At 52.5% G+C, this 22,246-nt stretch overlaps 73 non-coding genes across 73 annotated transcripts; all 73 read right to left on the bottom strand.

The window, feature by feature from the left end:
* Positions 1–177: 177 nt before the first annotated feature.
* On the bottom strand, positions 178–296 carry LOC122288217. Its single transcript, XR_006235488.1, has one exon. It is a non-coding gene; the product is annotated as a 5S ribosomal RNA (ribosomal RNA).
* Positions 297–474: 178 nt separating this feature from the next.
* Positions 475–593, bottom strand: LOC122286305. Its single transcript, XR_006233638.1, has one exon. It is a non-coding gene; the product is annotated as a 5S ribosomal RNA (ribosomal RNA).
* A 189-nt stretch (positions 594–782) lies between these two features.
* On the bottom strand, positions 783–901 carry LOC122286304. The gene has a single exon (XR_006233637.1). It is a non-coding gene; the product is annotated as a 5S ribosomal RNA (ribosomal RNA).
* A 189-nt stretch (positions 902–1,090) lies between these two features.
* On the bottom strand, positions 1,091–1,209 carry LOC122286303. The gene has a single exon (XR_006233636.1). It is a non-coding gene; the product is annotated as a 5S ribosomal RNA (ribosomal RNA).
* Positions 1,210–1,387: 178 nt separating this feature from the next.
* On the bottom strand, positions 1,388–1,506 carry LOC122286302. The gene has a single exon (XR_006233635.1). It is a non-coding gene; the product is annotated as a 5S ribosomal RNA (ribosomal RNA).
* Positions 1,507–1,695: 189 nt separating this feature from the next.
* On the bottom strand, positions 1,696–1,814 carry LOC122286301. Its single transcript, XR_006233634.1, has one exon. It is a non-coding gene; the product is annotated as a 5S ribosomal RNA (ribosomal RNA).
* Positions 1,815–2,003: 189 nt separating this feature from the next.
* Positions 2,004–2,122, bottom strand: LOC122286300. Its single transcript, XR_006233633.1, has one exon. It is a non-coding gene; the product is annotated as a 5S ribosomal RNA (ribosomal RNA).
* Positions 2,123–2,311: 189 nt separating this feature from the next.
* Positions 2,312–2,430, bottom strand: LOC122287575. The gene has a single exon (XR_006234865.1). It is a non-coding gene; the product is annotated as a 5S ribosomal RNA (ribosomal RNA).
* Positions 2,431–2,608: 178 nt separating this feature from the next.
* Positions 2,609–2,727, bottom strand: LOC122288650. Its single transcript, XR_006235904.1, has one exon. It is a non-coding gene; the product is annotated as a 5S ribosomal RNA (ribosomal RNA).
* A 189-nt stretch (positions 2,728–2,916) lies between these two features.
* LOC122286299 lies at positions 2,917–3,035 on the bottom strand. Its single transcript, XR_006233632.1, has one exon. It is a non-coding gene; the product is annotated as a 5S ribosomal RNA (ribosomal RNA).
* Positions 3,036–3,224: 189 nt separating this feature from the next.
* LOC122288096 lies at positions 3,225–3,343 on the bottom strand. The gene has a single exon (XR_006235371.1). It is a non-coding gene; the product is annotated as a 5S ribosomal RNA (ribosomal RNA).
* Positions 3,344–3,520: 177 nt separating this feature from the next.
* Positions 3,521–3,639, bottom strand: LOC122283127. Its single transcript, XR_006230608.1, has one exon. It is a non-coding gene; the product is annotated as a 5S ribosomal RNA (ribosomal RNA).
* Positions 3,640–3,828: 189 nt separating this feature from the next.
* Positions 3,829–3,947, bottom strand: LOC122286297. Its single transcript, XR_006233631.1, has one exon. It is a non-coding gene; the product is annotated as a 5S ribosomal RNA (ribosomal RNA).
* A 189-nt stretch (positions 3,948–4,136) lies between these two features.
* LOC122286296 lies at positions 4,137–4,255 on the bottom strand. The gene has a single exon (XR_006233630.1). It is a non-coding gene; the product is annotated as a 5S ribosomal RNA (ribosomal RNA).
* Positions 4,256–4,433: 178 nt separating this feature from the next.
* On the bottom strand, positions 4,434–4,552 carry LOC122286295. The gene has a single exon (XR_006233629.1). It is a non-coding gene; the product is annotated as a 5S ribosomal RNA (ribosomal RNA).
* Positions 4,553–4,741: 189 nt separating this feature from the next.
* Positions 4,742–4,860, bottom strand: LOC122287574. The gene has a single exon (XR_006234864.1). It is a non-coding gene; the product is annotated as a 5S ribosomal RNA (ribosomal RNA).
* A 178-nt stretch (positions 4,861–5,038) lies between these two features.
* LOC122286293 lies at positions 5,039–5,157 on the bottom strand. Its single transcript, XR_006233627.1, has one exon. It is a non-coding gene; the product is annotated as a 5S ribosomal RNA (ribosomal RNA).
* Positions 5,158–5,346: 189 nt separating this feature from the next.
* LOC122286292 lies at positions 5,347–5,465 on the bottom strand. Its single transcript, XR_006233626.1, has one exon. It is a non-coding gene; the product is annotated as a 5S ribosomal RNA (ribosomal RNA).
* A 189-nt stretch (positions 5,466–5,654) lies between these two features.
* On the bottom strand, positions 5,655–5,773 carry LOC122288095. The gene has a single exon (XR_006235370.1). It is a non-coding gene; the product is annotated as a 5S ribosomal RNA (ribosomal RNA).
* Positions 5,774–5,950: 177 nt separating this feature from the next.
* Positions 5,951–6,069, bottom strand: LOC122283126. The gene has a single exon (XR_006230607.1). It is a non-coding gene; the product is annotated as a 5S ribosomal RNA (ribosomal RNA).
* Positions 6,070–6,258: 189 nt separating this feature from the next.
* On the bottom strand, positions 6,259–6,377 carry LOC122286291. Its single transcript, XR_006233625.1, has one exon. It is a non-coding gene; the product is annotated as a 5S ribosomal RNA (ribosomal RNA).
* A 189-nt stretch (positions 6,378–6,566) lies between these two features.
* Positions 6,567–6,685, bottom strand: LOC122286290. The gene has a single exon (XR_006233624.1). It is a non-coding gene; the product is annotated as a 5S ribosomal RNA (ribosomal RNA).
* Positions 6,686–6,863: 178 nt separating this feature from the next.
* LOC122286289 lies at positions 6,864–6,982 on the bottom strand. Its single transcript, XR_006233623.1, has one exon. It is a non-coding gene; the product is annotated as a 5S ribosomal RNA (ribosomal RNA).
* Positions 6,983–7,171: 189 nt separating this feature from the next.
* Positions 7,172–7,290, bottom strand: LOC122286287. The gene has a single exon (XR_006233621.1). It is a non-coding gene; the product is annotated as a 5S ribosomal RNA (ribosomal RNA).
* A 188-nt stretch (positions 7,291–7,478) lies between these two features.
* LOC122286286 lies at positions 7,479–7,597 on the bottom strand. The gene has a single exon (XR_006233620.1). It is a non-coding gene; the product is annotated as a 5S ribosomal RNA (ribosomal RNA).
* Positions 7,598–7,774: 177 nt separating this feature from the next.
* LOC122283125 lies at positions 7,775–7,893 on the bottom strand. The gene has a single exon (XR_006230606.1). It is a non-coding gene; the product is annotated as a 5S ribosomal RNA (ribosomal RNA).
* A 189-nt stretch (positions 7,894–8,082) lies between these two features.
* Positions 8,083–8,201, bottom strand: LOC122286285. Its single transcript, XR_006233619.1, has one exon. It is a non-coding gene; the product is annotated as a 5S ribosomal RNA (ribosomal RNA).
* A 189-nt stretch (positions 8,202–8,390) lies between these two features.
* LOC122286284 lies at positions 8,391–8,509 on the bottom strand. The gene has a single exon (XR_006233618.1). It is a non-coding gene; the product is annotated as a 5S ribosomal RNA (ribosomal RNA).
* A 189-nt stretch (positions 8,510–8,698) lies between these two features.
* LOC122287573 lies at positions 8,699–8,817 on the bottom strand. Its single transcript, XR_006234863.1, has one exon. It is a non-coding gene; the product is annotated as a 5S ribosomal RNA (ribosomal RNA).
* A 178-nt stretch (positions 8,818–8,995) lies between these two features.
* On the bottom strand, positions 8,996–9,114 carry LOC122286283. The gene has a single exon (XR_006233617.1). It is a non-coding gene; the product is annotated as a 5S ribosomal RNA (ribosomal RNA).
* Positions 9,115–9,303: 189 nt separating this feature from the next.
* Positions 9,304–9,422, bottom strand: LOC122286281. Its single transcript, XR_006233615.1, has one exon. It is a non-coding gene; the product is annotated as a 5S ribosomal RNA (ribosomal RNA).
* Positions 9,423–9,611: 189 nt separating this feature from the next.
* LOC122286280 lies at positions 9,612–9,730 on the bottom strand. Its single transcript, XR_006233614.1, has one exon. It is a non-coding gene; the product is annotated as a 5S ribosomal RNA (ribosomal RNA).
* A 178-nt stretch (positions 9,731–9,908) lies between these two features.
* Positions 9,909–10,027, bottom strand: LOC122286279. The gene has a single exon (XR_006233613.1). It is a non-coding gene; the product is annotated as a 5S ribosomal RNA (ribosomal RNA).
* A 189-nt stretch (positions 10,028–10,216) lies between these two features.
* On the bottom strand, positions 10,217–10,335 carry LOC122286278. Its single transcript, XR_006233612.1, has one exon. It is a non-coding gene; the product is annotated as a 5S ribosomal RNA (ribosomal RNA).
* Positions 10,336–10,524: 189 nt separating this feature from the next.
* Positions 10,525–10,643, bottom strand: LOC122286277. Its single transcript, XR_006233611.1, has one exon. It is a non-coding gene; the product is annotated as a 5S ribosomal RNA (ribosomal RNA).
* A 189-nt stretch (positions 10,644–10,832) lies between these two features.
* On the bottom strand, positions 10,833–10,951 carry LOC122287572. Its single transcript, XR_006234862.1, has one exon. It is a non-coding gene; the product is annotated as a 5S ribosomal RNA (ribosomal RNA).
* A 178-nt stretch (positions 10,952–11,129) lies between these two features.
* Positions 11,130–11,248, bottom strand: LOC122286276. The gene has a single exon (XR_006233610.1). It is a non-coding gene; the product is annotated as a 5S ribosomal RNA (ribosomal RNA).
* A 189-nt stretch (positions 11,249–11,437) lies between these two features.
* LOC122286275 lies at positions 11,438–11,556 on the bottom strand. The gene has a single exon (XR_006233609.1). It is a non-coding gene; the product is annotated as a 5S ribosomal RNA (ribosomal RNA).
* Positions 11,557–11,745: 189 nt separating this feature from the next.
* LOC122288094 lies at positions 11,746–11,864 on the bottom strand. The gene has a single exon (XR_006235369.1). It is a non-coding gene; the product is annotated as a 5S ribosomal RNA (ribosomal RNA).
* A 177-nt stretch (positions 11,865–12,041) lies between these two features.
* LOC122283124 lies at positions 12,042–12,160 on the bottom strand. The gene has a single exon (XR_006230605.1). It is a non-coding gene; the product is annotated as a 5S ribosomal RNA (ribosomal RNA).
* A 189-nt stretch (positions 12,161–12,349) lies between these two features.
* Positions 12,350–12,468, bottom strand: LOC122286274. The gene has a single exon (XR_006233608.1). It is a non-coding gene; the product is annotated as a 5S ribosomal RNA (ribosomal RNA).
* A 189-nt stretch (positions 12,469–12,657) lies between these two features.
* Positions 12,658–12,776, bottom strand: LOC122286273. The gene has a single exon (XR_006233607.1). It is a non-coding gene; the product is annotated as a 5S ribosomal RNA (ribosomal RNA).
* A 189-nt stretch (positions 12,777–12,965) lies between these two features.
* Positions 12,966–13,084, bottom strand: LOC122287570. The gene has a single exon (XR_006234860.1). It is a non-coding gene; the product is annotated as a 5S ribosomal RNA (ribosomal RNA).
* A 178-nt stretch (positions 13,085–13,262) lies between these two features.
* On the bottom strand, positions 13,263–13,381 carry LOC122286272. Its single transcript, XR_006233606.1, has one exon. It is a non-coding gene; the product is annotated as a 5S ribosomal RNA (ribosomal RNA).
* A 189-nt stretch (positions 13,382–13,570) lies between these two features.
* On the bottom strand, positions 13,571–13,689 carry LOC122286270. The gene has a single exon (XR_006233604.1). It is a non-coding gene; the product is annotated as a 5S ribosomal RNA (ribosomal RNA).
* A 189-nt stretch (positions 13,690–13,878) lies between these two features.
* Positions 13,879–13,997, bottom strand: LOC122283121. Its single transcript, XR_006230603.1, has one exon. It is a non-coding gene; the product is annotated as a 5S ribosomal RNA (ribosomal RNA).
* A 189-nt stretch (positions 13,998–14,186) lies between these two features.
* On the bottom strand, positions 14,187–14,305 carry LOC122286269. Its single transcript, XR_006233603.1, has one exon. It is a non-coding gene; the product is annotated as a 5S ribosomal RNA (ribosomal RNA).
* Positions 14,306–14,483: 178 nt separating this feature from the next.
* On the bottom strand, positions 14,484–14,602 carry LOC122286268. The gene has a single exon (XR_006233602.1). It is a non-coding gene; the product is annotated as a 5S ribosomal RNA (ribosomal RNA).
* A 189-nt stretch (positions 14,603–14,791) lies between these two features.
* On the bottom strand, positions 14,792–14,910 carry LOC122286267. The gene has a single exon (XR_006233601.1). It is a non-coding gene; the product is annotated as a 5S ribosomal RNA (ribosomal RNA).
* Positions 14,911–15,099: 189 nt separating this feature from the next.
* Positions 15,100–15,218, bottom strand: LOC122286266. The gene has a single exon (XR_006233600.1). It is a non-coding gene; the product is annotated as a 5S ribosomal RNA (ribosomal RNA).
* Positions 15,219–15,407: 189 nt separating this feature from the next.
* On the bottom strand, positions 15,408–15,526 carry LOC122287569. Its single transcript, XR_006234859.1, has one exon. It is a non-coding gene; the product is annotated as a 5S ribosomal RNA (ribosomal RNA).
* Positions 15,527–15,704: 178 nt separating this feature from the next.
* On the bottom strand, positions 15,705–15,823 carry LOC122286265. The gene has a single exon (XR_006233599.1). It is a non-coding gene; the product is annotated as a 5S ribosomal RNA (ribosomal RNA).
* A 189-nt stretch (positions 15,824–16,012) lies between these two features.
* On the bottom strand, positions 16,013–16,131 carry LOC122286264. Its single transcript, XR_006233598.1, has one exon. It is a non-coding gene; the product is annotated as a 5S ribosomal RNA (ribosomal RNA).
* A 189-nt stretch (positions 16,132–16,320) lies between these two features.
* Positions 16,321–16,439, bottom strand: LOC122286263. Its single transcript, XR_006233597.1, has one exon. It is a non-coding gene; the product is annotated as a 5S ribosomal RNA (ribosomal RNA).
* Positions 16,440–16,617: 178 nt separating this feature from the next.
* Positions 16,618–16,736, bottom strand: LOC122286262. The gene has a single exon (XR_006233596.1). It is a non-coding gene; the product is annotated as a 5S ribosomal RNA (ribosomal RNA).
* A 189-nt stretch (positions 16,737–16,925) lies between these two features.
* Positions 16,926–17,044, bottom strand: LOC122286261. The gene has a single exon (XR_006233595.1). It is a non-coding gene; the product is annotated as a 5S ribosomal RNA (ribosomal RNA).
* A 189-nt stretch (positions 17,045–17,233) lies between these two features.
* LOC122286259 lies at positions 17,234–17,352 on the bottom strand. Its single transcript, XR_006233593.1, has one exon. It is a non-coding gene; the product is annotated as a 5S ribosomal RNA (ribosomal RNA).
* A 178-nt stretch (positions 17,353–17,530) lies between these two features.
* On the bottom strand, positions 17,531–17,649 carry LOC122286258. The gene has a single exon (XR_006233592.1). It is a non-coding gene; the product is annotated as a 5S ribosomal RNA (ribosomal RNA).
* Positions 17,650–17,838: 189 nt separating this feature from the next.
* Positions 17,839–17,957, bottom strand: LOC122286257. Its single transcript, XR_006233591.1, has one exon. It is a non-coding gene; the product is annotated as a 5S ribosomal RNA (ribosomal RNA).
* Positions 17,958–18,146: 189 nt separating this feature from the next.
* Positions 18,147–18,265, bottom strand: LOC122283120. The gene has a single exon (XR_006230602.1). It is a non-coding gene; the product is annotated as a 5S ribosomal RNA (ribosomal RNA).
* Positions 18,266–18,454: 189 nt separating this feature from the next.
* Positions 18,455–18,573, bottom strand: LOC122286256. Its single transcript, XR_006233590.1, has one exon. It is a non-coding gene; the product is annotated as a 5S ribosomal RNA (ribosomal RNA).
* Positions 18,574–18,751: 178 nt separating this feature from the next.
* On the bottom strand, positions 18,752–18,870 carry LOC122286255. The gene has a single exon (XR_006233589.1). It is a non-coding gene; the product is annotated as a 5S ribosomal RNA (ribosomal RNA).
* A 189-nt stretch (positions 18,871–19,059) lies between these two features.
* On the bottom strand, positions 19,060–19,178 carry LOC122286254. Its single transcript, XR_006233588.1, has one exon. It is a non-coding gene; the product is annotated as a 5S ribosomal RNA (ribosomal RNA).
* A 189-nt stretch (positions 19,179–19,367) lies between these two features.
* Positions 19,368–19,486, bottom strand: LOC122283119. The gene has a single exon (XR_006230601.1). It is a non-coding gene; the product is annotated as a 5S ribosomal RNA (ribosomal RNA).
* Positions 19,487–19,675: 189 nt separating this feature from the next.
* LOC122286253 lies at positions 19,676–19,794 on the bottom strand. The gene has a single exon (XR_006233587.1). It is a non-coding gene; the product is annotated as a 5S ribosomal RNA (ribosomal RNA).
* Positions 19,795–19,972: 178 nt separating this feature from the next.
* LOC122286252 lies at positions 19,973–20,091 on the bottom strand. Its single transcript, XR_006233586.1, has one exon. It is a non-coding gene; the product is annotated as a 5S ribosomal RNA (ribosomal RNA).
* Positions 20,092–20,280: 189 nt separating this feature from the next.
* Positions 20,281–20,399, bottom strand: LOC122286251. Its single transcript, XR_006233585.1, has one exon. It is a non-coding gene; the product is annotated as a 5S ribosomal RNA (ribosomal RNA).
* Positions 20,400–20,588: 189 nt separating this feature from the next.
* On the bottom strand, positions 20,589–20,707 carry LOC122286250. Its single transcript, XR_006233584.1, has one exon. It is a non-coding gene; the product is annotated as a 5S ribosomal RNA (ribosomal RNA).
* Positions 20,708–20,896: 189 nt separating this feature from the next.
* LOC122287568 lies at positions 20,897–21,015 on the bottom strand. Its single transcript, XR_006234858.1, has one exon. It is a non-coding gene; the product is annotated as a 5S ribosomal RNA (ribosomal RNA).
* A 178-nt stretch (positions 21,016–21,193) lies between these two features.
* On the bottom strand, positions 21,194–21,312 carry LOC122286248. Its single transcript, XR_006233582.1, has one exon. It is a non-coding gene; the product is annotated as a 5S ribosomal RNA (ribosomal RNA).
* Positions 21,313–21,501: 189 nt separating this feature from the next.
* Positions 21,502–21,620, bottom strand: LOC122286247. The gene has a single exon (XR_006233581.1). It is a non-coding gene; the product is annotated as a 5S ribosomal RNA (ribosomal RNA).
* A 189-nt stretch (positions 21,621–21,809) lies between these two features.
* On the bottom strand, positions 21,810–21,928 carry LOC122286246. Its single transcript, XR_006233580.1, has one exon. It is a non-coding gene; the product is annotated as a 5S ribosomal RNA (ribosomal RNA).
* A 178-nt stretch (positions 21,929–22,106) lies between these two features.
* On the bottom strand, positions 22,107–22,225 carry LOC122286245. The gene has a single exon (XR_006233579.1). It is a non-coding gene; the product is annotated as a 5S ribosomal RNA (ribosomal RNA).
* Between the last annotated feature and the right edge of the window lie 21 nt (positions 22,226–22,246).

Here is a 22,246-nt window from a genome sequence, read left to right as displayed (position 1 = left end):
GCGAAAAACTAATATAATCCTATTACGACCTAGCCGCACCCTGCCTATCTCATGCCAACCGGCGATCTGACCGATACCCATTGCTACGCGATGGGGTCGGTGCGATTTTCCTAAAAATCCATTCCCCGGTTCTCGTTCCGGTCCATCCGACCAGAGATGCGGTAAAAATTAAAAGGGGGGGTGCAACACGAGGACTTCCCAGGAGGTCACCCATCCTAGTACTACTCTCGCCCAAGCACGCTTCACTGCGGAGTTCTGATGGGATCCGGTGCATTAGTGCTGGTATGATCGCATCCATCATGCTACCAGCGAAAAACTAATATAATCCTATTACGACCTAGCCGCACCCTGCCTATCCCATGCCAACTGGCGATCTGATTGATAGCGATGGGGTCGGTGCGATTTTCCTAAGAATCCATTGCCCGGTTGTCGTTCCGGTCCATCCGACCGGAGATGCGGTAAAAATAAAAAGGGGGGGTGCAACACGAGGACTTCCCAGGAGGTCACCCATCCTAGTACTACTCTCGCCCAAGCACGCTTAACTGCGGAGTTCTGATGGGATCCGGTGCATTAGTGCTGGTATGATCGCACCCATCATGCTACCAGCGAAAAACTAATATAATCCTATTACGACCTAGCCGCACCATGCCTATCCCATGCCAACCGGCGATCTGATCGATACCCATTGCTACGCGATGGGGTCGGTGCGATTTTCCTAAGAATCCATTGCCCGGTTGTCGTTCCGGTCCATCCGACCGGAGATGCGGTAAAAATAAAAAGGGGGGGTGCAACACGAGGACTTCCCAGGAGGTCACCCATCCTAGTACTACTCTCGCCCAAGCACGCTTAACTGCGGAGTTCTGATGGGATCCGGTGCATTAGTGCTGGTATGATCGCACCCATCATGCTACCAGCGAAAAACTAATATAATCCTATTACGACCTAGCCGCACCCTGCCTATCTCATGCCAACCGGCGATCTGACCGATACCCATTGCTACGCGATGGGGTCGGTGCGATTTTCCTAAAAATCCATTCCCCGGTTCTCGTTCCGGTCCATCCGACCAGAGATGCGGTAAAAATTAAAAGGGGGGGTGCAACACGAGGACTTCCCAGGAGGTCACCCATCCTAGTACTACTCTCGCCCAAGCACGCTTAACTGCGGAGTTCTGATGGGATCCGGTGCATTAGTGCTGGTATGATCGCACCCATCATGCTACCAGCGAAAAACTAATATAATCCTATTACGACCTAGCCGCACCCTGCCTATCCCATGCCAACTGGCGATCTGATTGATAGCGATGGGGTCGGTGCGATTTTCCTAAGAATCCATTGCCCGGTTGTCGTTCCGGTCCATCCGACCGGAGATGCGGTAAAAATAAAAAGGGGGGGTGCAACACGAGGACTTCCCAGGAGGTCACCCATCCTAGTACTACTCTCGCCCAAGCACGCTTAACTGCGGAGTTCTGATGGGATCCGGTGCATTAGTGCTGGTATGATCGCACCCATCATGCTACCAGCGAAAAACTAATATAATCCTATTACGACCTAGCCGCACCCTGCCTATCTCATGCCAACCGGCGATCTGACCGATACCCATTGCTACGCGATGGGGTCGGTGCGATTTTCCTAAAAATCCATTCCCTGGTTCTCGTTCCGGTCCATCCGACCAGAGATGCGGTAAAAATTAAAAGGGGGGGTGCAACACGAGGACTTCCCAGGAGGTCACCCATCCTAGTACTACTCTCGCCCAAGCACGCTTAACTGCGGAGTTCTGATGGGATCCGGTGCATTAGTGCTGGTATGATCGCACCCATCATGCTACCAGCGAAAAACTAATATAATCCTATTACGACCTAGCCGCACCCTGCCTATCTCATGCCAACCGGCGATCTGACCGATACCCATTGCTACGCGATGGGGTCGGTGCGATTTTCCTAAAAATCCATTCCCTGGTTCTCGTTCCGGTCCATCCGACCAGAGATGCGGTAAAAATTAAAAGGGGGGGTGCAACACGAGGACTTCCCAGGAGGTCACCCATCCTAGTACTACTCTCGCCCAAGCACGCTTAACTGCGGAGTTCTGATGGGATCCGGTGCATTAGTGCTGGTATGATCGCACCCATCATGCTACCAGCGCAAAACTAATATAATCCTATTACGACCTAGCCGCACCCTGCCTATCTCATGCCAACCGGCGATCTGACCGATACCCATCGCTACGCGATGGGGTCGGTGCGATTTTCCTAAAAATCCATTCCCTGGTTCTCGTTCCGGTCCATCCGACCAGAGATGCGGTAAAAATTAAAAGGGGGGGTGCAACACGAGGACTTCCCAGGAGGTCACCCATCCTAGTACTACTCTCGCCCAAGCACGCTTAACTGCGGAGTTCTGATGGGATCCGGTGCATTAGTGCTGGTATGATCGCATCCATCATGCTACCAGCGAAAAACTAATATAATCCTATTACGACCTAGCCGCACCCTGCCTATCCCATGCCAACTGGCGATCTGATTGATAGCGATGGGGTCGGTGCGATTTTCCTAAGAATCCATTGCCCGGTTGTCGTTCCGGTCCATCCGACCGGAGATGCGGTAAAAATAAAAAGGGGGGGTGCAACACGAGGACTTCCCAGGAGGTCACCCATCCTAGTACTACTCTCGCGCAAGCACGCTTAACTGCGGAGTTCTGATGGGATCCGGTGCATTAGTGCTGGTATGATCGCACCCATCATGCTACCAGCGAAAAACTAATATAATCCTATTACGACCTAGCCGCACCATGCCTATCCCATGCCAACCGGCGATCTGATCGATACCCATTGCTACGCGATGGGGTCGGTGCGATTTTCCTAAGAATCCATTGCCCGGTTGTCGTTCCGGTCCATCCGACCGGAGATGCGGTAAAAATAAAAAGGGGGGGTGCAACACGAGGACTTCCCAGGAGGTCACCCATCCTAGTACTACTCTCGCCCAAGCACGCTTAACTGCGGAGTTCTGATGGGATCCGGTGCATTAGTGCTGGTATGATCGCACCCATCATGCTACCAGCGAAAAACTAATATAATCCTATTACGACCTAGCCGCACCCTGCCTATCTCATGCCAACCGGCGATCTGACCGATACCCATTGCTACGCGATGGGGTCGGTGCGATTTTCCTAAAAATCCATTCCCCGGTTCTCGTTCCGGTCCATCCGACCAGAGATGCGGTAAAAATTAAAAGGGGGGGTGCAACACGAGGACTTCCCAGGAGGTCACCCATCCTAGTACTACTCTCGCCCAAGCACGCTTAACTGCGGAGTTCTGATGGGATCCGTTGCATTAGTGCTGGTATGATCGCACCCATCATGCTACCAGCGAAAAACTAATATAATCCTATTACGACCTAGCGCACCCTGCCTATCCCATGCCAACTGGCGATCTGATTGATAGCGATGGGGTCGGTGCGATTTTCCTAAGAATCCATTGCCCGGTTGTCGTTCCGGTCCATCAGACCGGAGATGCGGTAAAAATAAAAAGGGGGGGTGCAACACGAGGACTTCCCAGGAGGTCACCCATCCTAGTACTACTCTCGCCCAAGCACGCTTAACTGCTGAGTTCTGATGGGATCCGGTGCATTAGTGCTGGTAGGATCGCACCCATCATGCTACCAGCGAAAAACTAATATAATCCTATTACGACCTAGCCGCACCATGCCTATCCCATGCCAACCGGCGATCTGATCGATACCCATTGCTACGCGATGGGGTCGGTGCGATTTTCCTAAGAATCCATTGCCCGGTTGTCGTTCCGGTCCATCCGACCGGAGATGCGGTAAAAATAAAAAGGGGGGGTGCAACACGAGGACTTCCCAGGAGGTCACCCATCCTAGTACTACTCTCGCCCAAGCACGCTTAACTGCGGAGTTCTGATGGGATCCGGTGCATTAGTGCTGGTATGATCGCACCCATCATGCTACCAGCGAAAAACTAATATAATCCTATTACGACCTAGCCGCACCCTGCCTATCTCATGCCAACCGGCGATCTGACCGATACCCATTGCTACGCGATGGGGTCGGTGCGATTTTCCTAAAAATCCATTCCCCGGTTCTCGTTCCGGTCCATCCGACCAGAGATGCGGTAAAAATTAAAAGGGGGGGTGCAACACGAGGACTTCCCAGGAGGTCACCCATCCTAGTACTACTCTCGCCCAAGCACGCTTAACTGCGGAGTTCTGATGGGATCCGGTGCATTAGTGCTGGTATGATCGCACCCATCATGCTACCAGCGAAAAACTAATATAATCCTATTACGACCTAGCCGCACCCTGCCTATCCCATGCCAACTGGCGATCTGATTGATAGCGATGGGGTCGGTGCGATTTTCCTAAGAATCCATTGCCCGGTTGTCGTTCCGGTCCATCCGACCGGAGATGCGGTAAAAATAAAAAGGGGGGGTGCAACACGAGGACTTCCCAGGAGGTCACCCATCCTAGTACTACTCTCGCCCAAGCACGCTTAACTGCGGAGTTCTGATGGGATCCGGTGCATTAGTGCTGGTATGATCGCACCCATCATGCTACCAGCGAAAAACTAATATAATCCTATTACGACCTAGCCGCACCCTGCCTATCTCATGCCAACCGGCGATCTGACCGATACCCATTGCTACGCGATGGGGTCGGTGCGATTTTCCTAAAAATCCATTCCCTGGTTCTCGTTCCGGTCCATCCGACCAGAGATGCGGTAAAAATTAAAAGGGGGGGTGCAACACGAGGACTTCCCAGGAGGTCACCCATCCTAGTACTACTCTCGCCCAAGCACGCTTAACTGCGGAGTTCTGATGGGATCCGGTGCATTAGTGCTGGTATGATCGCATCCATCATGCTACCAGCGAAAAACTAATATAATCCTATTACGACCTAGCCGCACCCTGCCTATCCCATGCCAACTGGCGATCTGATTGATAGCGATGGGGTCGGTGCGATTTTCCTAAGAATCCATTGCCCGGTTGTCGTTCCGGTCCATCCGACCGGAGATGCGGTAAAAATAAAAAGGGGGGGTGCAACACGAGGACTTCCCAGGAGGTCACCCATCCTAGTACTACTCTCGCCCAAGCACGCTTAACTGCGGAGTTCTGATGGGATCCGGTGCATTAGTGCTGGTATGATCGCACCCATCATGCTACCAGCGAAAAACTAATATAATCCTATTACGACCTAGCCGCACCATGCCTATCCCATGCCAACCGGCGATCTGATCGATACCCATTGCTACGCGATGGGGTCGGTGCGATTTTCCTAAGAATCCATTGCCCGGTTGTCGTTCCGGTCCATCCGACCGGAGATGCGGTAAAAATAAAAAGGGGGGGTGCAACACGAGGACTTCCCAGGAGGTCACCCATCCTAGTACTACTCTCGCCCAAGCACGCTTAACTGCGGAGTTCTGATGGGATCCGGTGCATTAGTGCTGGTATGATCGCACCCATCATGCTACCAGCGAAAAACTAATATAATCCTATTACGACCTAGCCGCACCCTGCCTATCTCATGCCAACCGGCGATCTGACCGATACCCATTGCTACGCGATGGGGTCGGTGCGATTTTCCTAAAAATCCATTCCCCGGTTCTCGTTCCGGTCCATCCGACCAGAGATGCGGTAAAAATTAAAAGGGGGGGTGCAACACGAGGACTTCCCAGGAGGTCACCCATCCTAGTACTACTCTCGCCCAAGCACGCTTAACTGCGGAGTTCTGATGGGATCCGTTGCATTAGTGCTGGTATGATCGCACCCATCATGCTACCAGCGAAAAACTAATATAATCCTATTACGACCTAGCGCACCCTGCCTATCCCATGCCAACTGGCGATCTGATTGATAGCGATGGGGTCGGTGCGATTTTCCTAAGAATCCATTGCCCGGTTGTCGTTCCGGTCCATCAGACCGGAGATGCGGTAAAAATAAAAAGGGGGGGTGCAACACGAGGACTTCCCAGGAGGTCACCCATCCTAGTACTACTCTCGCCCAAGCACGCTTAACTGCTGAGTTCTGATGGGATCCGGTGCATTAGTGCTGGTAGGATCGCACCCATCATGCTACCAGCGAAAAACTAATATAATCCTATTACGACCTAGCCGCACCATGCCTATCCCATGCCAACCGGCGATCTGATCGATACCCATTGCTACGCGATGGGGTCGGTGCGATTTTCCTAAGAATCCATTGCCCGGTTGTCGTTCCGGTCCATCCGACCGGAGATGCGGTAAAAATAAAAAGGGGGGGTGCAACACGAGGACTTCCCAGGAGGTCACCCATCCTAGTACTACTCTCGCCCAAGCACGCTTAACTGCGGAGTTCTGATGGGATCCGGTGCATTAGTGCTGGTATGATCGCACCCATCATGCTACCAGCGAAAAACTAATATAATCCTATTACGACCTAGCCGCACCCTGCCTATCTCATGCCAACCGGCGATCTGACCGATACCCATTGCTACGCGATGGGGTCGGTGCGATTTTCCTAAAAATCCATTCCCCGGTTCTCGTTCCGGTCCATCCGACCAGAGATGCGGTAAAAATTAAAAGGGGGGGTGCAACACGAGGACTTCCCAGGAGGTCACCCATCCTAGTACTACTCTCGCCCAAGCACGCTTAACTGCGGAGTTCTGATGGGATCCGGTGCATTAGTGCTGGTATGATCGCACCCATCATGCTACCAGCGAAAAACTAATATAATCCTATTACGACCTAGCCGCACCCTGCCTATCCCATGCCAACTGGCGATCTGATTGATAGCGATGGGGTCGGTGCGATTTTCCTAAGAATCCATTGCCCGGTTGTCGTTCCGGTCCATCCGACCGGAGATGCGGTAAAAATAAAAAGGGGGGGTGCAACACGAGGACTTCCCAGGAGGTCACCCATCCTAGTACTACTCTCGCCCAAGCACGCTTAACTGCGGAGTTCTGATGGGATCCGGTGCATTAGTGCTGGTATGATCGCACCCATCATGCTACCAGCGAAAAACTAATATAATCCTATTACGACCTAGCCGCACCCTGCCTATCTCATGCCAACCGGCGATCTGACCGATACCCATTGCTACGCGATGGGGTCGGTGCGATTTTCCTAAAAATCCATTCCCTGGTTCTCGTTCCGGTCCATCCGACCAGAGATGCGGTAAAAATTAAAAGGGGGGGTGCAACACGAGGACTTCCCAGGAGGTCACCCATCCTAGTACTACTCTCGCCCAAGCACGCTTAACTGCGGAGTTCTGATGGGATCCGGTGCATTAGTGCTGGTATGATCGCACCCATCATGCTACCAGCGAAAAACTAATATAATCCTATTACGACCTAGCCGCACCCTGCCTATCTCATGCCAACCGGCGATCTGACCATACCCATTGCTACGCGATGGGGTCGGTGCGATTTTCCTAAAAATCCATTCCCTGGTTCTCGTTCCGGTCCATCCGACCAGAGATGCGGTAAAAATTAAAAGGGGGGGTGCAACACGAGGACTTCCCAGGAGGTCACCCATCCTAGTACTACTCTCGCCCAAGCACGCTTAACTGCGGAGTTCTGATGGGATCCGGTGCATTAGTGCTGGTATGATCGCACCCATCATGCTACCAGCGAAAAACTAATATAATCCTATTACGACCTAGCGCACCCTGCCTATCCCATGCCAACTGGCGATCTGATTGATAGCGATGGGGTCGGTGCGATTTTCCTAAGAATCCATTGCCCGGTTGTCGTTCCGGTCCATCAGACCGGAGATGCGGTAAAAATAAAAAGGGGGGGTGCAACACGAGGACTTCCCAGGAGGTCACCCATCCTAGTACTACTCTCGCCCAAGCACGCTTAACTGCTGAGTTCTGATGGGATCCGGTGCATTAGTGCTGGTAGGATCGCACCCATCACGCTACCAGCGAAAAACTAATATAATCCTATTACGACCTAGCCGCACCATGCCTATCCCATGCCAACCGGCGATCTGATCGATACCCATTGCTACGCGATGGGGTCGGTGCGATTTTCCTAAGAATCCATTGCCCGGTTGTCGTTCCGGTCCATCCGACCGGAGATGCGGTAAAAATAAAAAGGGGGGGTGCAACACGAGGACTTCCCAGGAGGTCACCCATCCTAGTACTACTCTCGCCCAAGCACGCTTAACTGCGGAGTTCTGATGGGATCCGGTGCATTAGTGCTGGTATGATCGCACCCATCATGCTACCAGCGAAAAACTAATATAATCCTATTACGACCTAGCCGCACCCTGCCTATCTCATGCCAACCGGCGATCTGACCGATACCCATTGCTACGCGATGGGGTCGGTGCGATTTTCCTAAAAATCCATTCCCTGGTTCTCGTTCCGGTCCATCCGACCAGAGATGCGGTAAAAATTAAAAGGGGGGGTGCAACACGAGGACTTCCCAGGAGGTCACCCATCCTAGTACTACTCTCGCCCAAGCACGCTTAACTGCGGAGTTCTGATGGGATCCGGTGCATTAGTGCTGGTATGATCGCACCCATCATGCTACCAGCGCAAAACTAATATAATCCTATTACGACCTAGCCGCACCCTGCCTATCTCATGCCAACCGGCGATCTGACCGATACCCATCGCTACGCGATGGGGTCGGTGCGATTTTCCTAAAAATCCATTCCCTGGTTCTCGTTCCGGTCCATCCGACCAGAGATGCGGTAAAAATTAAAAGGGGGGGTGCAACACGAGGACTTCCCAGGAGGTCACCCATCCTAGTACTACTCTCGCCCAAGCACGCTTAACTGCGGAGTTCTGATGGGATCCGGTGCATTAGTGCTGGTATGATCGCATCCATCATGCTACCAGCGAAAAACTAATATAATCCTATTACGACCTAGCCGCACCCTGCCTATCCCATGCCAACTGGCGATCTGATTGATAGCGATGGGGTCGGTGCGATTTTCCTAAGAATCCATTGCCCGGTTGTCGTTCCGGTCCATCCGACCGGAGATGCGGTAAAAATAAAAAGGGGGGGTGCAACACGAGGACTTCCCAGGAGGTCACCCATCCTAGTACTACTCTCGCCCAAGCACGCTTAACTGCGGAGTTCTGATGGGATCCGGTGCATTAGTGCTGGTATGATCGCACCCATCATGCTACCAGCGAAAAACTAATATAATCCTATTACGACCTAGCCGCACCATGCCTATCCCATGCCAACCGGCGATCTGATCGATACCCATTGCTACGCGATGGGGTCGGTGCGATTTTCCTAAGAATCCATTGCCCGGTTGTCGTTCCGGTCCATCCGACCGGAGATGCGGTAAAAATAAAAAGGGGGGGTGCAACACGAGGACTTCCCAGGAGGTCACCCATCCTAGTACTACTCTCGCCCAAGCACGCTTAACTGCGGAGTTCTGATGGGATCCGGTGCATTAGTGCTGGTATGATCGCACCCATCATGCTACCAGCGAAAAACTAATATAATCCTATTACGACCTAGCCGCACCCTGCCTATCTCATGCCAACCGGCGATCTGACCGATACCCATTGCTACGCGATGGGGTCGGTGCGATTTTCCTAAAAATCCATTCCCCGGTTCTCGTTCCGGTCCATCCGACCAGAGATGCGGTAAAAATTAAAAGGGGGGGTGCAACACGAGGACTTCCCAGGAGGTCACCCATCCTAGTACTACTCTCGCCCAAGCACGCTTAACTGCGGAGTTCTGATGGGATCCGGTGCATTAGTGCTGGTATGATCGCACCCATCATGCTACCAGCGAAAAACTAATATAATCCTATTACGACCTAGCCGCACCCTGCCTATCCCATGCCAACTGGCGATCTGATTGATAGCGATGGGGTCGGTGCGATTTTCCTAAGAATCCATTGCCCGGTTGTCGTTCCGGTCCATCCGACCGGAGATGCGGTAAAAATAAAAAGGGGGGGTGCAACACGAGGACTTCCCAGGAGGTCACCCATCCTAGTACTACTCTCGCCCAAGCACGCTTAACTGCGGAGTTCTGATGGGATCCGGTGCATTAGTGCTGGTATGATCGCACCCATCATGCTACCAGCGAAAAACTAATATAATCCTATTACGACCTAGCCGCACCCTGCCTATCTCATGCCAACCGGCGATCTGACCGATACCCATTGCTACGCGATGGGGTCGGTGCGATTTTCCTAAAAATCCATTCCCTGGTTCTCGTTCCGGTCCATCCGACCAGAGATGCGGTAAAAATTAAAAGGGGGGGTGCAACACGAGGACTTCCCAGGAGGTCACCCATCCTAGTACTACTCTCGCCCAAGCACGCTTAACTGCGGAGTTCTGATGGGATCCGGTGCATTAGTGCTGGTATGATCGCACCCATCATGCTACCAGCGAAAAACTAATATAATCCTATTACGACCTAGCCGCACCCTGCCTATCTCATGCCAACCGGCGATCTGACCGATACCCATTGCTACGCGATGGGGTCGGTGCGATTTTCCTAAAAATCCATTCCCTGGTTCTCGTTCCGGTCCATCCGACCAGAGATGCGGTAAAAATTAAAAGGGGGGGTGCAACACGAGGACTTCCCAGGAGGTCACCCATCCTAGTACTACTCTCGCCCAAGCACGCTTAACTGCGGAGTTCTGATGGGATCCGGTGCATTAGTGCTGGTATGATCGCACCCATCATGCTACCAGCGCAAAACTAATATAATCCTATTACGACCTAGCCGCACCCTGCCTATCTCATGCCAACCGGCGATCTGACCGATACCCATCGCTACGCGATGGGGTCGGTGCGATTTTCCTAAAAATCCATTCCCTGGTTCTCGTTCCGGTCCATCCGACCAGAGATGCGGTAAAAATTAAAAGGGGGGGTGCAACACGAGGACTTCCCAGGAGGTCACCCATCCTAGTACTACTCTCGCCCAAGCACGCTTAACTGCGGAGTTCTGATGGGATCCGGTGCATTAGTGCTGGTATGATCGCATCCATCATGCTACCAGCGAAAAACTAATATAATCCTATTACGACCTAGCCGCACCCTGCCTATCCCATGCCAACTGGCGATCTGATTGATAGCGATGGGGTCGGTGCGATTTTCCTAAGAATCCATTGCCCGGTTGTCGTTCCGGTCCATCCGACCGGAGATGCGGTAAAAATAAAAAGGGGGGGTGCAACACGAGGACTTCCCAGGAGGTCACCCATCCTAGTACTACTCTCGCCCAAGCACGCTTAACTGCGGAGTTCTGATGGGATCCGGTGCATTAGTGCTGGTATGATCGCACCCATCATGCTACCAGCGAAAAACTAATATAATCCTATTACGACCTAGCCGCACCATGCCTATCCCATGCCAACCGGCGATCTGATCGATACCCATTGCTACGCGATGGGGTCGGTGCGATTTTCCTAAGAATCCATTGCCCGGTTGTCGTTCCGGTCCATCCGACCGGAGATGCGGTAAAAATAAAAAGGGGGGGTGCAACACGAGGACTTCCCAGGAGGTCACCCATCCTAGTACTACTCTCGCCCAAGCACGCTTAACTGCGGAGTTCTGATGGGATCCGGTGCATTAGTGCTGGTATGATCGCACCCATCATGCTACCAGCGAAAAACTAATATAATCCTATTACGACCTAGCCGCACCCTGCCTATCTCATGCCAACCGGCGATCTGACCGATACCCATCGCTACGCGATGGGGTCGGTGCGATTTTCCTAAAAATCCATTCCCCGGTTCTCGTTCCGGTCCATCCGACCAGAGATGCGGTAAAAATTAAAAGGGGGGGTGCAACACGAGGACTTCCCAGGAGGTCACCCATCCTAGTACTACTCTCGCCCAAGCACGCTTAACTGCGGAGTTCTGATGGGATCCGTTGCATTAGTGCTGGTATGATCGCACCCATCATGCTACCAGCGAAAAACTAATATAATCCTATTACGACCTAGCGCACCCTGCCTATCCCATGCCAACTGGCGATCTGATTGATAGCGATGGGGTCGGTGCGATTTTCCTAAGAATCCATTGCCCGGTTGTCGTTCCGGTCCATCAGACCGGAGATGCGGTAAAAATAAAAAGGGGGGGTGCAACACGAGGACTTCCCAGGAGGTCACCCATCCTAGTACTACTCTCGCCCAAGCACGCTTAACTGCTGAGTTCTGATGGGATCCGGTGCATTAGTGCTGGTAGGATCGCACCCATCATGCTACCAGCGAAAAACTAATATAATCCTATTACGACCTAGCCGCACCATGCCTATCCCATGCCAACCGGCGATCTGATCGATACCCATTGCTACGCGATGGGGTCGGTGCGATTTTCCTAAGAATCCATTGCCCGGTTGTCGTTCCGGTCCATCCGACCGGAGATGCGGTAAAAATAAAAAGGGGGGGTGCAACACGAGGACTTCCCAGGAGGTCACCCATCCTAGTACTACTCTCGCCCAAGCACGCTTAACTGCGGAGTTCTGATGGGATCCGGTGCATTAGTGCTGGTATGATCGCACCCATCATGCTACCAGCGAAAAACTAATATAATCCTATTACGACCTAGCCGCACCCTGCCTATCTCATGCCAACCGGCGATCTGACCGATACCCATTGCTACGCGATGGGGTCGGTGCGATTTTCCTAAAAATCCATTCCCTGGTTCTCGTTCCGGTCCATCCGACCAGAGATGCGGTAAAAATTAAAAGGGGGGGTGCAACACGAGGACTTCCCAGGAGGTCACCCATCCTAGTACTACTCTCGCCCAAGCACGCTTAACTGCGGAGTTCTGATGGGATCCGGTGCATTAGTGCTGGTATGATCGCACCCATCATGCTACCAGCGCAAAACTAATATAATCCTATTACGACCTAGCCGCACCCTGCCTATCTCATGCCAACCGGCGATCTGACCGATACCCATCGCTACGCGATGGGGTCGGTGCGATTTTCCTAAAAATCCATTCCCTGGTTCTCGTTCCGGTCCATCCGACCAGAGATGCGGTAAAAATTAAAAGGGGGGGTGCAACACGAGGACTTCCCAGGAGGTCACCCATCCTAGTACTACTCTCGCCCAAGCACGCTTAACTGCGGAGTTCTGATGGGATCCGGTGCATTAGTGCTGGTATGATCGCATCCATCATGCTACCAGCGAAAAACTAATATAATCCTATTACGACCTAGCCGCACCCTGCCTATCCCATGCCAACTGGCGATCTGATTGATAGCGATGGGGTCGGTGCGATTTTCCTAAGAATCCATTGCCCGGTTGTCGTTCCGGTCCATCCGACCGGAGATGCGGTAAAAATAAAAAGGGGGGGTGCAACACGAGGACTTCCCAGGAGGTCACCCATCCTAGTACTACTCTCGCCCAAGCACGCTTAACTGCGGAGTTCTGATGGGATCCGGTGCATTAGTGCTGGTATGATCGCACCCATCATGCTACCAGCGAAAAACTAATATAATCCTATTACGACCTAGCCGCACCATGCCTATCCCATGCCAACCGGCGATCTGATCGATACCCATTGCTACGCGATGGGGTCGGTGCGATTTTCCTAAGAATCCATTGCCCGGTTGTCGTTCCGGTCCATCCGACCGGAGATGCGGTAAAAATAAAAAGGGGGGGTGCAACACGAGGACTTCCCAGGAGGTCACCCATCCTAGTACTACTCTCGCCCAAGCACGCTTAACTGCGGAGTTCTGATGGGATCCGGTGCATTAGTGCTGGTATGATCGCACCCATCATGCTACCAGCGAAAAACTAATATAATCCTATTACGACCTAGCCGCACCCTGCCTATCTCATGCCAACCGGCGATCTGACCGATACCCATTGCTACGCGATGGGGTCGGTGCGATTTTCCTAAAAATCCATTCCCCGGTTCTCGTTCCGGTCCATCCGACCGGAGATGCGGTAAAAATAAAAAGGAGGGGTGCAACACGAGGACTTCCCAGGAGGTCACCCATCCTAGTACTACTCTCGCCCAAGCACGCTTAACTGCTGAGTTCTGATGGGATCCGGTGCATTAGTGCTGGTAGGATCGCACCCATCATGCTACCAGCGAAAAACTAATATAATCCTATTACGACCTAGCCGCACCATGCCTATCCCATGCCAACCGGCGATCTGATCGATACCCATTGCTACGCGATGGGGTCGGTGCGATTTTCCTAAGAATCCATTGCCCGGTTGTCGTTCCGGTCCATCCGACCGGAGATGCGGTAAAAATTAAAAGGGGGGGTGCAACACGAGGACTTCCCAGGAGGTCACCCATCCTAGTACTACTCTCGCCCAAGCACGCTTAACTGCGGAGTTCTGATGGGATCCGGTGCATTAGTGCTGGTATGATCGCACCCATCATGCTACCAGCGAAAAACTAATATAATCCTATTACGACCTAGCCGCACCCTGCCTATCCCATGCCAACTGGCGATCTGATTGATAGCGATGGGGTCGGTGCGATTTTCCTAAGAATCCATTGCCCGGTTGTCGTTCCGGTCCATCCGACCGGAGATGCGGTAAAAATAAAAAGGGGGGGTGCAACACGAGGACTTCCCAGGAGGTCACCCATCCTAGTACTACTCTCGCCCAAGCACGCTTAACTGCGGAGTTCTGATGGGATCCGGTGCATTAGTGCTGGTATGATCGCACCCATCATGCTACCAGCGAAAAACTAATATAATCCTATTACGACCTAGCCGCACCCTGCCTATCTCATGCCAACCGGCGATCTGACCGATACCCATTGCTACGCGATGGGGTCGGTGCGATTTTCCTAAAAATCCATTCCCTGGTTCTCGTTCCGGTCCATCCGACCAGAGATGCGGTAAAAATTAAAAGGGGGGGTGCAACACGAGGACTTCCCAGGAGGTCACCCATCCTAGTACTACTCTCGCCCAAGCACGCTTAACTGCGGAGTTCTGATGGGATCCGGTGCATTAGTGCTGGTATGATCGCACCCATCATGCTACCAGCGAAAAACTAATATAATCCTATTACGACCTAGCCGCACCCTGCCTATCTCATGCCAACCGGCGATCTGACCGATACCCATTGCTACGCGATGGGGTCGGTGCGATTTTCCTAAAAATCCATTCCCTGGTTCTCGTTCCGGTCCATCCGACCAGAGATGCGGTAAAAATTAAAAGGGGGGGTGCAACACGAGGACTTCCCAGGAGGTCACCCATCCTAGTACTACTCTCGCCCAAGCACGCTTAACTGCGGAGTTCTGATGGGATCCGGTGCATTAGTGCTGGTATGATCGCACCCATCATGCTACCAGCGCAAAACTAATATAATCCTATTACGACCTAGCCGCACCCTGCCTATCTCATGCCAACCGGCGATCTGACCGATACCCATCGCTACGCGATGGGGTCGGTGCGATTTTCCTAAAAATCCATTCCCTGGTTCTCGTTCCGGTCCATCCGACCAGAGATGCGGTAAAAATTAAAAGGGGGGGTGCAACACGAGGACTTCCCAGGAGGTCACCCATCCTAGTACTACTCTCGCCCAAGCACGCTTAACTGCGGAGTTCTGATGGGATCCGGTGCATTAGTGCTGGTATGATCGCATCCATCATGCTACCAGCGAAAAACTAATATAATCCTATTACGACCTAGCCGCACCCTGCCTATCCCATGCCAACTGGCGATCTGATTGATAGCGATGGGGTCGGTGCGATTTTCCTAAGAATCCATTGCCCGGTTGTCGTTCCGGTCCATCCGACCGGAGATGCGGTAAAAATAAAAAGGGGGGGTGCAACACGAGGACTTCCCAGGAGGTCACCCATCCTAGTACTACTCTCGCCCAAGCACGCTTAACTGCGGAGTTCTGATGGGATCCGGTGCATTAGTGCTGGTATGATCGCACCCATCATGCTACCAGCGAAAAACTAATATAATCCTATTACGACCTAGCCGCACCATGCCTATCCCATGCCAACCGGCGATCTGATCGATACCCATTGCTACGCGATGGGGTCGGTGCGATTTTCCTAAGAATCCATTGCCCGGTTGTCGTTCCGGTCCATCCGACCGGAGATGCGGTAAAAATAAAAAGGGGGGGTGCAACACGAGGACTTCCCAGGAGGTCACCCATCCTAGTACTACTCTCGCCCAAGCACGCTTAACTGCGGAGTTCTGATGGGATCCGGTGCATTAGTGCTGGTATGATCGCACCCATCATGCTACCAGCGAAAAACTAATATAATCCTATTACGACCTAGCCGCACCCTGCCTATCTCATGCCAACCGGCGATCTGACCGATACCCATTGCTACGCGATGGGGTCGGTGCGATTTTCCTAAAAATCCATTCCCCGGTTCTCGTTCCGGTCCATCCGACCAGAGATGCGGTAAAAATTAAAAGGGGGGGTGCAACACGAGGACTTCCCAGGAGGTCACCCATCCTAGTACTACTCTCGCCCAAGCACGCTTAACTGCGGAGTTCTGATGGGATCCGGTGCATTAGTGCTGGTATGATCGCACCCATCATGCTACCAGCGAAAAACTAATATAATCCTATTACGACCTAGCCGCACCCTGCCTATCCCATGCCAACTGGCGATCTGATTGATAGCGATGGGGTCGGTGCGATTTTCCTAAGAATCCATTGCCCGGTTGTCGTTCCGGTCCATCCGACCGGAGATGCGGTAAAAATAAAAAGGGGGGGTGCAACACGAGGACTTCCCAGGAGGTCACCCATCCTAGTACTACTCTCGCCCAAGCACGCTTAACTGCGGAGTTCTGATGGGATCCGGTGCATTAGTGCTGGTATGATCGCACCCATCATGCTACCAGCGAAAAACTAATATAATCCTATTACGACCTAGCCGCACCCTGCCTATCTCATGCCAACCGGCGATCTGACCGATACCCATTGCTACGCGATGGGGTCGGTGCGATTTTCCTAAAAATCCATTCCCTGGTTCTCGTTCCGGTCCATCCGACCAGAGATGCGGTAAAAATTAAAAGGGGGGGTGCAACACGAGGACTTCCCAGGAGGTCACCCATCCTAGTACTACTCTCGCCCAAGCACGCTTAACTGCGGAGTTCTGATGGGATCCGGTGCATTAGTGCTGGTATGATCGCACCCATCATGCTACCAGCGAAAAACTAATATAATCCTATTACGACCTAGCCGCACCCTGCCTATCTCATGCCAACCGGCGATCTGACCGATACCCATTGCTACGCGATGGGGTCGGTGCGATTTTCCTAAAAATCCATTCCCTGGTTCTCGTTCCGGTCCATCCGACCAGAGATGCGGTAAAAATTAAAAGGGGGGGTGCAACACGAGGACTTCCCAGGAGGTCACCCATCCTAGTACTACTCTCGCCCAAGCACGCTTAACTGCGGAGTTCTGATGGGATCCGGTGCATTAGTGCTGGTATGATCGCACCCATCATGCTACCAGCGAAAAACTAATATAATCCTATTATGACCTAGCCGCACCCTGCCTATCCCATGCCAACTGGCGATCTGATTGATAGCGATGGGGTCGGTGCGATTTTCCTAAGAATCCATTGCCCGGTTGTCGTTCCGGTCCATCCGACCGGAGATGCGGTAAAAATAAAAAGGGGGGGTGCAACACGAGGACTTCCCAGGAGGTCACCCATCCTAGTACTACTCTCGCCCAAGCACGCTTAACTGCGGAGTTCTGATGGGATCCGGTGCATTAGTGCTGGTATGATCGCACCCATCATGCTACCAGCGAAAAACTAATATAATCCTATTACGACCTAGCCGCACCATGCCTATCCCATGCCAACCGGCGATCTGATCGATACCCATTGCTACGCGATGGGGTCGGTGCGATTTTCCTAAGAATCCATTGCCCGGTTGTCGTTCCGGTCCATCCGACCGGAGATGCGGTAAAAATAAAAAGGGGGGGTGCAACACGAGGACTTCCCAGGAGGTCACCCATCCTAGTACTACTCTCGCCCAAGCACGCTTAACTGCGGAGTTCTGATGGGATCCGGTGCATTAGTGCTGGTATGATCGCACCCATCATGCTACCAGCGAAAAACTAATATAATCCTATTACGACCTAGCCGCACCCTGCCTATCTCATGCCAACCGGCGATCTGACCGATACCCATTGCTACGCGATGGGGTCGGTGCGATTTTCCTAAAAATCCATTCCCCGGTTCTCGTTCCGGTCCATCCGACCGGAGATGCGGTAAAAATAAAAAGGAGGGGTGCAACACGAGGACTTCCCAGGAGGTCACCCATCCTAGTACTACTCTCGCCCAAGCACGCTTAACTGCTGAGTTCTGATGGGATCCGGTGCATTAGTGCTGGTAGGATCGCACCCATCATGCTACCAGCGAAAAACTAATATAATCCTATTACGACCTAGCCGCACCATGCCTATCCCATGCCAACCGGCGATCTGATCGATACCCATTGCTACGCGATGGGGTCGGTGCGATTTTCCTAAGAATCCATTGCCCGGTTGTCGTTCCGGTCCATCCGACCGGAGATGCGGTAAAAATTAAAAGGGGGGGTGCAACACGAGGACTTCCCAGGAGGTCACCCATCCTAGTACTACTCTCGCCCAAGCACGCTTAACTGCGGAGTTCTGATGGGATCCGGTGCATTAGTGCTGGTATGATCGCACCCATCATGCTACCAGCGAAAAACTAATATAATCCTATTACGACCTAGCCGCACCCTGCCTATCCCATGCCAACTGGCGATCTGATTGATAGCGATGGGGTCGGTGCGATTTTCCTAAGAATCCATTGCCCGGTTGTCGTTCCGGTCCATCCGACCGGAGATGCGGTAAAAATAAAAAGGGGGGGTGCAACACGAGGACTTCCCAGGAGGTCACCCATCCTAGTACTACTCTCGCCCAAGCACGCTTAACTGCGGAGTTCTGATGGGATCCGGTGCATTAGTGCTGGTATGATCGCACCCATCATGCTACCAGCGAAAAACTAATATAATCCTATTACGACCTAGCCGCACCCTGCCTATCTCATGCCAACCGGCGATCTGACCGATACCCAATGCTACGCGATGGGGTCGGTGCGATTTTCCTAAAAATCCATTCCCTGGTTCTCGTTCCGGTCCATCCGACCAGAGATGCGGTAAAAATTAAAAGGGGGGGTGCAACACGAGGACTTCCCAGGAGGTCACCCATCCTAGTACTACTCTCGCCCAAGCACGCTTAACTGCGGAGTTCTGATGGGATCCGGTGCATTAGTGCTGGTATGATCGCACCCATCATGCTACCAGCGAAAAACTAATATAATCCTATTACGACCTAGCCGCACCCTGCCTATCTCATGCCAACCGGCGATCTGACCGATACCCATTGCTACGCGATGGGGTCGGTGCGATTTTCCTAAAAATCCATTCCCCGGTTCTCGTTCCGGTCCATCCGACCGGAGATGCGGTAAAAATAAAAAGGAGGGGTGCAACACGAGGACTTCCCAGGAGGTCACCCATCCTAGTACTACTCTCGCCCAAGCACGCTTAACTGCTGAGTTCTGATGGGATCCGGTGCATTAGTGCTGGTAGGATCGCACCCATCATGCTACCAGCGAAAAACTAATATAATCCTATTACGACCTAGCCGCACCATGCCTATCCCATGCCAACCGGCGATCTGATCGATACCCATTGCTACGCGATGGGGTCGGTGCGATTTTCCTAAGAATCCATTGCCCGGTTGTCGTTCCGGTCCATCCGACCGGAGATGCGGTAAAAATTAAAAGGGGGGGTGCAACACGAGGACTTCCCAGGAGGTCACCCATCCTAGTACTACTCTCGCCCAAGCACGCTTAACTGCGGAGTTCTGATGGGATCCGGTGCATTAGTGCTGGTATGATCGCACCCATCATGCTACCAGCGAAAAACTAATATAATCCTATTACGACCTAGCCGCACCCTGCCTATCCCATGCCAACTGGCGATCTGATTGATAGCGATGGGGTCGGTGCGATTTTCCTAAGAATCCATTGCCCGGTTGTCGTTCCGGTCCATCCGACCGGAGATGCGGTAAAAATAAAAAGGGGGGGTGCAACACGAGGACTTCCCAGGAGGTCACCCATCCTAGTACTACTCTCGCCCAAGCACGCTTAACTGCGGAGTTCTGATGGGATCCGGTGCATTAGTGCTGGTATGATCGCACCCATCATGCTACCAGCGAAAAACTAATATAATCCTATTACGACCTAGCCGCACCCTGCCTATCTCATGCCAACCGGCGATCTGACCGATACCCATTGCTACGCGATGGGGTCGGTGCGATTTTCCTAAAAATCCATTCCCTGGTTCTCGTTCCGGTCCATCCGACCAGAGATGCGGTAAAAATTAAAAGGGGGGGTGCAACACGAGGACTTCCCAGGAGGTCACCCATCCTAGTACTACTCTCGCCCAAGCACGCTTAACTGCGGAGTTCTGATGGGATCCGGTGCATTAGTGCTGGTATGATCGCACCCATCATGCTACCAGCGAAAAACTAATATAATCCTATTACGACCTAGCCGCACCCTGCCTATCTCATGCCAACCGGCGATCTGACCGATACCCATTGCTACGCGATGGGGTCGGTGCGATTTTCCTAAAAATCCATTCCCTGGTTCTCGTTCCGGTCCATCCGACCAGAGATGCGGTAAAAATTAAAAGGGGGGGTGCAACACGAGGACTTCCCAGGAGGTCACCCATCCTAGTACTACTCTCGCCCAAGCACGCTTAACTGCGGAGTTCTGATGGGATCCGGTGCATTAGTGCTGGTATGATCGCACCCATCATGCTACCAGCGCAAAACTAATATAATCCTATTACGACCTAGCCGCACCCTGCCTATCTCATGCCAACCGGCGATCTGACCGATACCCATCGCTACGCGATGGGGTCGGTGCGATTTTCCTAAAAATCCATTCCCTGGTTCTCGTTCCGGTCCATCCGACCAGAGATGCGGTAAAAATTAAAAGGGGGGGTGCAACACGAGGACTTCCCAGGAGGTCACCCATCCTAGTACTACTCTCGCCCAAGCACGCTTAACTGCGGAGTTCTGATGGGATCCGGTGCATTAGTGCTGGTATGATCGCATCCATCATGCTACCAGCGAAAAACTAATATAATCCTATTACGACCTAGCCGCACCCTGCCTATCCCATGCCAACTGGCGATCTGATTGATAGCGATGGGGTCGGTGCGATTTTCCTAAGAATCCATTGCCCGGTTGTCGTTCCGGTCCATCCGACCGGAGATGCGGTAAAAATAAAAAGGGGGGGTGCAACACGAGGACTTCCCAGGAGGTCACCCATCCTAGTACTACTCTCGCCCAAGCACGCTTAACTGCGGAGTTCTGATGGGATCCGGTGCATTAGTGCTGGTATGATCGCACCCATCATGCTACCAGCGAAAAACTAATATAATCCTATTACGACCTAGCCGCACCATGCCTATCCCATGCCAACCGGCGATCTGATCGATACCCATTGCTACGCGATGGGGTCGGTGCGATTTTCCTAAGAATCCATTGCCCGGTTGTCGTTCCGGTCCATCCGACCGGAGATGCGGTAAAAATAAAAAGGGGGGGTGCAACACGAGGACTTCCCAGGAGGTCACCCATCCTAGTACTACTCTCGCCCAAGCACGCTTAACTGCGGAGTTCTGATGGGATCCGGTGCATTAGTGCTGGTATGATCGCACCCATCATGCTACCAGCGAAAAACTAATATAATCCTATTACGACCTAGCCGCACCCTGCCTATCTCATGCCAACCGGCGATCTGACCGATACCCATTGCTACGCGATGGGGTCGGTGCGATTTTCCTAAAAATCCATTCCCCGGTTCTCGTTCCGGTCCATCCGACCAGAGATGCGGTAAAAATTAAAAGGGGGGGTGCAACACGAGGACTTCCCAGGAGGTCACCCATCCTAGTACTACTCTCGCCCAAGCACGCTTAACTGCGGAGTTCTGATGGGATCCGGTGCATTAGTGCTGGTATGATCGCACCCATCATGCTACCAGCGAAAAACTAATATAATCCTATTACGACCTAGCCGCACCCTGCCTATCCCATGCCAACTGGCGATCTGATTGATAGCGATGGGGTCGGTGCGATTTTCCTAAGAATCCATTGCCCGGTTGTCGTTCCGGTCCATCCGACCGGAGATGCGGTAAAAATAAAAAGGGGGGGTGCAACACGAGGACTTCCCAGGAGGTCACCCATCCTAGTACTACTCTCGCCCAAGCACGCTTAACTGCGGAGTTCTGATGGGATCCGGTGCATTAGTGCTGGTATGATCGCACCCATCATGCTACCAGCGAAAAAC

The sequence above is a fragment of the Carya illinoinensis genome, chromosome 11, assembly GCF_018687715.1.
Source record: "Carya illinoinensis cultivar Pawnee chromosome 11, C.illinoinensisPawnee_v1, whole genome shotgun sequence".
Lineage (NCBI taxonomy): Eukaryota > Viridiplantae > Streptophyta > Magnoliopsida > Fagales > Juglandaceae > Carya > Carya illinoinensis.
Note: the sequence above shows the minus strand (reverse complement) of the source record. Positions and strands in the feature narration are given on the sequence as shown.